The sequence below is a fragment of the Cavia porcellus genome, unplaced genomic scaffold, assembly GCF_034190915.1.
Source record: "Cavia porcellus strain 051 isolate PalLab524CR breed Dunkin Hartley unplaced genomic scaffold, mCavPor4.1 scaffold_7, whole genome shotgun sequence".
Taxonomy (NCBI): Eukaryota; Metazoa; Chordata; class Mammalia; order Rodentia; family Caviidae; genus Cavia; species Cavia porcellus.
This window is the reverse complement of record NW_026947490.1, coordinates 20,934,239-20,944,480: the sequence shown is the minus strand read 5'-3', so window position 1 is coordinate 20,944,480 and position 10,242 is coordinate 20,934,239.

Genomic DNA, 10,242 nt, shown 5'->3' with positions numbered 1-10,242 from the left:
GAGGGTTGAGGAGTGTGCAAATAAGTCCTCCCCCAACCTGGAGAAAGCTAAAGGAACTTATGAAACACCCAGTGACACAGTAGGGTCTCAGCTGAGACAAACACTATAGATAGGGAGATCTGGTGGCTTGGAACAACCTGAAGACATAGTAACAACAAGAACTAAGGATTGACTTACATCAATACTCCTAGGCTAGTCAGACTAGGAAGAATATAGGACTCACCCAACAGGTCCTGCAGGAAGAATTCAGGTGACTGGCCCTCATCTTCATTGTGGTATCCAGCAACTGGACAAACATCAACCACACAGTAGTAAGACCTTAAGGTACACACTACTGGCAGTTTCACCAAAAAGTGAAAATGACAAAATGGAAAAGCAAAATGCAATCTAAACATCTAGTTCATCAGGAGCATGTACAGGATACACTGAAATAGAGGACTTTAAAAGTCATACAACTAGAATCTATGAAAAGATAGCAAGTGAAATAAACAAAATCAAGAGGCTATAGAGGAAATCAAATTAGAAATAGCTTCTCACATAAAGAGAGAAATGACAACTTTAATAAAGGAGTTGGTCAGCATAGCTAAAGAAGATACAGATAAAAAAAAGTACAAGAGCATGGAAATCTGATTGAAACATTGAATAAACAATATAGAATACAAGCAGAATGCATGAAACAAATTCAAAGAGATATCCAAGACATAAAAGGTTCTACTGAAAGCTTGCAAAACCATTTAAAATGAAGCTGAGGATAGAATTTTGGACCTTGAAGACAGGATCTCAGCTAATGATCATGAAAGGATAGAACTTTTAAAAATAACAAGGCAGCATGAAATGACAATCCAGCAGCTTCAAGGTGATGCCAAGAGAAACAACATAAGATCAGTAGGCATCAATGAAGATGCAGGAGTCAACGCAAATAACATCAGTAAACTATTCATGGAAGTAATAGCAGAACATTCCCCAAATATGGGAAAAAATCTCATATGCAGATAGGTGAGGAATATAGAACACCAAACAGTTACAACCAACATAAATCTACAGCCAGATATATAATAATTAAGATCCTAGACACACATCATAAAAATAGAATACTAAAAGCTGTTAGAGAAAAGATACAACTCACCTATCAAGGAAAGCCCATTAGAATCATGGCAGACTTTTCAGCACGAACCTGTAAGTTAAGATGACCTTGGAGTGAGGTATTTCAAACCCTGAAATAAAACAAGTTTCAACACAGACTGATGTACCCAGCAAAACTTTCATTCAAATTTAATGGAGAAACAAGATACTTCCATGACAAAGAACAACTAAAGAAATTCATGTCCATCAAATCAACTCTAGAAAGAGTACCGAAAGACATACTAAGAGAGATAAAAATGACAATTTCCAGAACAACAACAGAAAGAAACCACCAGACAGGGCAAGCAATTCAGGGGGAAAAGCAGAAAATCAACAACAGGAAAACAACAACAAAGTTAAGCAGTGCATATGGATCAAGAAACAGAATCCCACAATATTCTGTATGTAAGAAACACATCTGACACAAAAGGAAACTCATAGATTAAAAGTCAAAGGATGGAAAGCAGTATTCCATGCAACAGGAACCCAGAAAAAAAGCAGGGGTAGCTATAGTATTTGCAGATAATGTGAACTTCAAACCAAAAATGATCAAAAGAAATAAAGTCACCAGTACTTTCAGAGGAATAATTCAAGAGGAAGAGCTAACAACCAGAAACATAGATGCACCAAGTACAGGAGCACACAACTATATAAGACAAATACTAATAAATATGAAAAATAAGATAATAACACAATTGTAATGGGGAACCTTAATACTCCATTGTTACAAAGAGATAGATCAACTAGACAAAAAGTCAGCAAAGAAATACAAGAACTGAAACAAAGTTGTGACCAAATAGACTTACTAGATATTTACAGAGTGTTCCACTCAACATCAGAATGTACATTCTTGTTAGTTGCATGTGGGACATTACCCAAAATAGGCCGTATATTAGTTTATAAAACAGTCCTAAATAAATGTAAAGGGGTGGAAACTATGCCATGCATATTATCAGACCATAGTGCACTTAAATTTGAAATTAATGGCAAGAGAAATTGCAAAACCTGCATAAATACATGGAAATTAAATAACAACTTCCTGAACAATCAATGGGTTATAGGTGAAATTAAAGAAGAAATTAACCAATACCTACAATTCAATGAAAATGCAGATACTGAAACCTGTGGGATGCAAGAAAGCATCCCTAAGAGGGAAATATATACCAGTAAATTGTCATATCAAGAAAACAGAATGAGCACAAATAAACAACTCAATGCTACATCTCAAGCTTCTAGAAAAAGAAAAGCAAGTAAAACCTAAAGCTCATAAAAGAGAGGAAATTATAAAGATCAGAGGAGAAATTAATGCAATTGAGACTAAAAGAAGTACAAAGAATTAATGAATCAAAAAGCTGGTTTTCTGAGAGAATAAACAAAATTGATAAACCTCTAGACAACCTTACCAAGAAAAAGAAAGAAAAATTCAAATTCATGCAATAAGGACAAGAAAGAGGGAAATTACTACAGATCCCATGGAAATCCAAAAGATCATAAATATCTACTTTGAAAATCTTTACTCACATGGGGTGGAAAACACAGAGGAAATGGGCAGGTTTCTAGAAACATGTGAACTACTAAGGCTCAACCAAGAAGATATGGCAGTTTTAAATAACCTAATATCAGCTATTGAATTGAAAATGTAATTAAAAACTTACCAACAACAACAACAACAAAAAAGCCCAGGTCGTGATGGATTCACGACTGAATTCTATAAGAACTGTAGAGAAAATTTGATGCCAATATTCCTTAAACTCTTCAATGAAATTCAGAGGGAAGCAATCCTTCCTAAATCATTCCTGGAAGCAAGTATTACTCTGATGACAAAACCAGAGAAAGACCCAACCAAAAAGGAGAACTATAGGCCAGTCTCACTATTTAACATTGATGCAAAGGTTCTCAATAAAATATTTGCAAATAGAATGCAGAAAATCATCAGTAAAATTGTACATTACAATCAAGTGGCATTCATCCCAGGAATGTAGGGATGGCATAACATATGCAAATCAAACAAATGTAATACACCACAGCAGTGTAAAAAAAAAAAATCACATGGTCATCTCAATAGATGCAGGAAAAAGCTTTCAATAAAGTCCAACACTTGTTTATGATAAAAAAAAAACTCTATGAAAACTCAGAATAGGTGGTATCTACCTCAATCTGATAAAGGCCATCTATGACAAACCAACAGCTAACATTATACTAAATGGACAAAAATGGAAAGTTTTGTCTAAAATCAGGAACAAGGCAAGGTTGTCCACTATCACCATTTCTAATCAATATAGGTTCTGGAAATAGCAAGAGCAATCATATAAGTGAGAAATAAAAGAAATAAAGATAGGAAAGGAAGAAGTTAAATTATCACTATTTGCAGATGACATGATACTCTATATAGAAGACCCCAAATACTCCATCAAAAGACAGTAGCTAAAAAACAAATTCAGAAGTGTAGCTGCATACAAAGTCAACACTTAAAAATTAATAGCATTCCTGTACACAAAAACAACCTCACTGAGAGACAAATAATGAAATAATGCCTTTCACAATAGCATCCAAAAATGAAATACTTAAGAATCAACCTAGCCAAAAATGTAAAAGACCTATATGCAAATTTTATACGACTCTAAAAAAGGATATTGAAGAGGATATTAGAAAATGGAAGGATATTCCTTTTTCTTGGCTAGGAAAAACCCAACATTGTGGAAATGGCCATAGTCCCAAAACTGTTATATAGATTTAATGCAATCCCAATTAAAATACCATTAGCACACCTTACAGATCTAGATAAAGCATTCCTAAAATTCATTTGGAAACAGAAGAAACCTAGAAGAGCAAAGGCAATTCAGGAAACAAACACAAGGTTGGAAGCATCTCAATTCCTGACTTGAAAATATACTACAAAGCTACAGTGATAAAATCAGCATGGTACTGGCAAAAAATAGACCTGAGTATCAATGGAACAGATTAGAAGATACAAACACGAAAACAGAGCTCCAGAGATTCGGCCATGGAGGGACTCAGGCAGCTTATTTGCCTGCCCTCTTGGTAAGCATCCACAACGCGGGCCAGGAGGAGAACAGAGCTCCAGAGATCTGGCCATGGAGGGACTCAGGCAGCTTATTCACCCACCCTCTTGGTAAGCTTCCACAACGCAGGCCAGGAGGAGAACAGAGCTCCAGAGATCCGGCCATGGAGGGACTCAGGCAACTTATTCACCCGCCCTCTTGGTAGGCACCTTCAGCTTGGGCCTCGAGAAGAACCATTACCTGTGAGCCTACTGCCAGGAGAGCTGAAAATCAAGCACCCTTCTCCTACCTGCCCCCTCCGCCCTTAGCTACTGAGGATAGATGCTTCAACATCTCTTGGGAGGATGACCATATGCAGTAGCAAATATGGGGGATTTCCTTCTATCTTCTGTTTGAAGGCATAGGTTGTTTTCACTGTTTTGTTACGTTTCTTTTGCTCTATTCAGTATTCTCAATTGGTTTTACAATGTTCCATTTTTTGTTTGATTTTATAATACGTAATTGACTGGACAGCTAAAGAGATATACCATAGTACTTATTACTACTATCCCAGTATTCTATTGTGAAATCCTGTACGAATTTCACTGCATTGTCTCGATTGGCTTTGTTCTGTCTAGAGCTGTTGCATTTTTACTACTTTCAAAATTTAAAAAAATACGTTAAGACTCATGCATGTGTAGAATCTATAAACAGTTTATGAGAACTCATCTTATGACAATTGATGAAATGAACAGATACTTTGAAGAAAAGGAGACAATAAAATAGCCAGTGCTGATCCTGGAGTGTCATAATGTGAAACCTAGCAATAGTGTTATTCTTTGTTCAGAGTGATATTAACCTGCTTGTGTTTATTCAAAGTCAACATAATTGAAGATATGGGTAACTGCATGTATGTTTAAGTGTACAGGATTGATAACCATATTCCTAAGTTTTTGTTGGATAGTTGAACAGAACTGGTTGCAATCTCACTGCTTGAATCCCCACTTTATACGCTCTACTTTAGTATCTTGAATAACTATTTGTAAGAAGACAATCTGTAATCATCAACTAGTGATTTCTTACTATTTATTTTTTCTTTGAAATTATGTATTATTTCTACCCATTTTCTTTTTTTTTTTTTTTTGGTTTTTCTTTATACAGAGAGGATAGATATATATGTAGAAATTCACACATGAGGTTTTTTTAAAAAATTATTTACGGGAACAGATTATATAATGCAAGATGTAATGAACAGATACTCTGAAGAAGAGACACTAAGAAACCCAATGCTAATTTTGTAGCTTTATGATATAAATTCTAGCAATACTATTATTCACTGTTCAGAGTGATATTTGTCTAGTCTCTTAAGTTCAATTTCAGCATATGTAAAAATAAGGACAGCTACTACAAAGAGAATAAGAGATGCAATGGTAGTTATTGTTGTCTTCCCCAATGTTAGATCTTGAAGACCTAAAAAGCCTTCATCATCCTGTAATGATTTGATTTGTTCTATAATGTGCAATATGTATTTAATGTGCGTGAAGATGGGGACAACTATTTGTAAGAGACTAGAGACAATTAGATAAACAGTGAAGATCTCTAGTGGACTTGCTTTGAAATCCGTATTTCTTTAAATTGTTTTTTTAACTGTTTTGTTCTGTTTTGATATGTTTAATCTTACCCTCTTTGAGATATAAAAGAAGTGTGTAGGACTGATAACCATATTACTGAGTTTTTATTCGATCATTGAACAGAGCTGTTTGCAGTGTCACTTTTTGAATGTCATTTTACATACTTTAATTTTGTAACCTGGGATGACAATGTGTAACTTATCAACTAGCGATTTCTAACAGTTTATTTTTCTGTAATTTTGTATTATTTCTACTTTTTTATCTCCATGTATTTTTCTTTCCTTTTCTTTAAATAAAAAATAAAATAAATTTAGTTTTAAAAAGAAGACACTACAGTACCCAGTGCTGATCACGGAGTGTCATGATGTGAAATCCAGCAATACTATAATTCTTTGTTCAGAATAATTTTAACCTGCTTTAGTTTGTTTAATCTAAACATAAATGAAGATATGGATAATTGCATGTATGTTTAAATGTATAGGATTGACAACCATATCACTAAGTTTTTGTTGGACAGTTGATTAGAACTTTTTGCAGTCTGTTTGAATTCCCACTTTACATGTTCCATTTTTGTACCTTGAACAACTATTTGTAAAACGACAACATCAACTACAGATTTCTTACTGTTTTTTTCTCTGAATGTATGTACTATTTCTACCTATTTTTTGTTTTGTTTAATCTTTCTTTAAATAAAAAAAAAGAAGATACAAACACAACTACAAAGACACTCAGCTACCTTATATTTGACAAAGGGGTTAAACATGTTCACTGGAAGGAGGATAGCCTCTGTAATAAACAGTGTTGGAAAAATTGGCTTTCCAAATGCTGAACACTGAAACTAGACCCATGTCTATCATCATACACTAAACTAAAGTCAAAATGGATCAAAGATCTAAATATTAAAACAGAAACACTAAATCTGCTGGAAGACAAGGTAGGTATAAATCTTGAAGACATAGGGATAGGCAAACAATTCATGAACAAAATGCATGGGAAGTACTTCAAATAGTCAGCAACTGGGATCTCAGCTTATTAAAAGTTTTTACACTTCAAAAGAAATCACCAACAAAGTGACAAGAAAACCTACAGGATGGGAATGAATTTTAGCCAGCAACCCCTCAAAGGACTTATATCCAGAACATACAAAGAATTGAAAAACATCAAGCCCCACCCAATTCAAAGATCTTCTACAAAAATGGACATCTGAGATGAACACACATTTCTCAGATGAAGATATACAAATGGCAAATAAATACATGAAGAAATGTTTACCATCACTGGTCATTTGAGAAATGCAATTTAAAACAGCACTGAGATTTCATCTCACTCCAGAAAGAATCGCTGCTATCAAGAAATCAACCAATAACAAATGCTGGTGAGCCTGTGGAAAAAAGGAACACTTTTCCACTGTTGGTAGGAGTGTAGACTGCTGCAGCCACTGTGGAAATCAGTATGGATATTACTTTTTAAAAAATTAGGATTTGAAGTTCCATTCAATCCAGCTATTACCCTCCTGGGTATTTCCCCAGAAAAATTGAAAAGGTCATGTCACAGTGATATATTTGCACCCATGTTTATAGCAGCACAACTTGTAAAAGTTAAATCTTGGAAACAACCAAAATGCCCAACAACAGCAGAACAGATGAAAAAGATGTGGTATTTTTTGTACAATGGAATTTTACCCATCTATAAAAATGGGTGACCTTGTGGCTTTTATATGTAAATGGAAGCAACTTGAGACTATCCTCTTAAGTGAAATAAATCAGACTCACATTTGTAAATATCATATTATCTCCCTACTACAAAAAGTAATAAAAAACAGAAATAGTAATAAGATCAAAAACACATAATAGATATTGTAATAATGAAAGGCAAAGAAAGTACTCTAAAGAATATAACTGTATGTATGGTTAATTGTGCAAGATAGATAACCATACTACTAAGTTTTTGTTAGTACTTGGAACGGAACAGTTGTACTGTCATTGTTTGATTGTCCACTTTTTATGCTTTGATTTTTAACTTGATCAACCACTTCTAAGTTAACAATATATAGTTCCTCAACTAGTGATTTCTTAGTTTTTTTTTTTTTTTTTAGTTCTGTATTCTACCCTTAAAAAAAGGAAGGTACAGGAATTCATAAAGGATATATTCAGGGAGGAGTAGTTGTAGGGTTTCAAGACAGAAAATCAATATTAAAGTGTGACATTCTGTAATCCATTTTAAAGTGAAATTTGTGAAATCTTATCTGAAGTTTGAACCCTCCTTCCAACTGACATCTTCCACCACTGTTAATGGTATGATATTATAAATTCCCTATTTCTGGACAGTACTAATTTTGAACATTCTTTGTGATGAGCATGTTCCAATTTTGAAGTGAGTTGGGCTAGGGATTTAGCTCAGTGGCTTAAGTGCCTGCCTGGCAAGCATGAAGTCATGAGTTTGATCCCCGACACCAAAAACCAAACCAAACAAAAACAAAAACAACCAAACAATTTTGAGGTGAGAAAATATGGGCATCATTGTTAACAGAAGTGTAATTTTCATCAAATTTCCCTTCTCTCTGGATCCTGGAATATGCAAGTTTCCTAATCCAATTCTTGTCCTCTGATTTCATTAATTATAGTACAGCATAGTACTGGTTGTCAATTTCTCTAAGGATAGAAATTCTTCAGGAATGTCTAATCAAAATGATTTTTAAATAAATTTAATTTCTTAGTACAAATCCTATATTTTGAAAGATTTCACAGCATTGTAATTTGAACTACAAATTTAATTGAAATTCTATTCAAAAAAAGAGGATGAAAAAGGGATTCAAATAGTTGCCCGCATGGCAACACTTTCCGCAACATTCTTCACCATAGGCAACTTGGGGAAACACCCTAAGCGTCCCTAATGGATGAATACCTAAATAAATGTGGCTCATAAATACACTTGAATGTTAGCCATGAAAAACAAAGTTCTGATGCCAGTTCCAACATGGGGAAACCTGAAAAAAAGCAAGAACCACAATGGCACCTGTTTATGTAGTTTAATTTATATGAAATACCTAGAATCCCAGAGGCAAATTCAGTAGCTTAGAGGCTACCAGAGGCTGGGTGGGAAGGGATGAGAAGTTACTCATTAATGGCTAGACTTCCAGTTCAGGTATGAGAAATTCTGGATATTGCAGCAATTATTATAAACATAAATGTAATTAGGGGAATTTATATTTTTAAAATGTTTAGGACAGCACATGTTGGTCATCTATCATTTGCAGTGATATTTTAAAGTCTCTGCAAGGCTAGATGGCACACACCTGTAATCTCAGCCCTGTAGAAGGCCAGGGCAGGAGGACCTCAAGCTTGAGCTGAGCCTAAGAAATGTAAGGTAACCGTGTCTCAGAATTTGGAATGGCGTAGAGATATAGCTCAGTGCAAAAGCTCTGGGTTCATTCTCCAGCACCAGCCAATAAAAATATTTAAGAAAGATATATCAAACACATGTAAGATGGCCAGCAAAACAGGTGCATGCTTGTCATGCCCTCACTTGGGAGGTTGAGACACAAGGATCACTGCAGGCCCCAGGCCAGCCTGAACTGCATAGAGAAATGCTGTCTCAAAAGGACAAACAAGAAACAAAATAAATAAAAATGCAGCCTCCTCAAATACTCAACTACTAATCTATACTTACAATATAGACCCTTCAGGTCCAAAGATTTAGAGACAGGAAGAACTGAGGCAGTAGGAGATCAGGTGACTCTGGGCAATGCCATCTGTCGAGTAAGATTTCAGGAACGCCTTCAATATCTAGGTGGATGGACTGAACTATGGGTTGGGCCTGTCTATGTCCTCCCTGGATGGCCTCTCCCAACTGCCTTGCTGACTCTGCTGTGGTCACCCTGCCCCCTTACTCTATGGGTCATTGCAGAAGTGTGCAGGCTGCATTAACACCCCTGATAAACCAAGGTCCTCAGACATGCAGGAAGGAGTAGGTGGGGCATGGGAGGTTCCTGGCAGGGTTTCTGGGGCAAGGGATGGAAATCAGGATACATTTCTACCTCCTGAGTGCAAGCCAAGCTCACATTCAGGGAAGTCCTTTCCTGAGTGTGAACTGTGTGTTGCAGAGTTGCCCCAGAGGCCATGAGGAGACCTGCCCCAGTGACTGCCCCATCACTGCTGATTCTTCCAGGGAACAGAGGACCCTGTGCATGGAGGAACCCGCAGAAGGTCCAGTCTGGACGAGTCCACAGCAGCCCTGCCAAGGTGCAGATACAGATTCTATTGAGACAGCCTCCAAACAGAAACTCACAGTCATTGTTCCCAGTGATCACATGAGAACTTTTGGGCCCTGTCACTCAAGCCACTGTGCCAAGAGCCTTCCCTTTCACAGTGATATGCACGCTGTGTCACCAGCCCATGCGACAACCTCCTCCAGGGAGCTTCCTCCCTGGGTCCCTGGCAACTGACCCAGAAGTTTCCACCTTAGACCCTTTGTGAGTAATAGGGCGG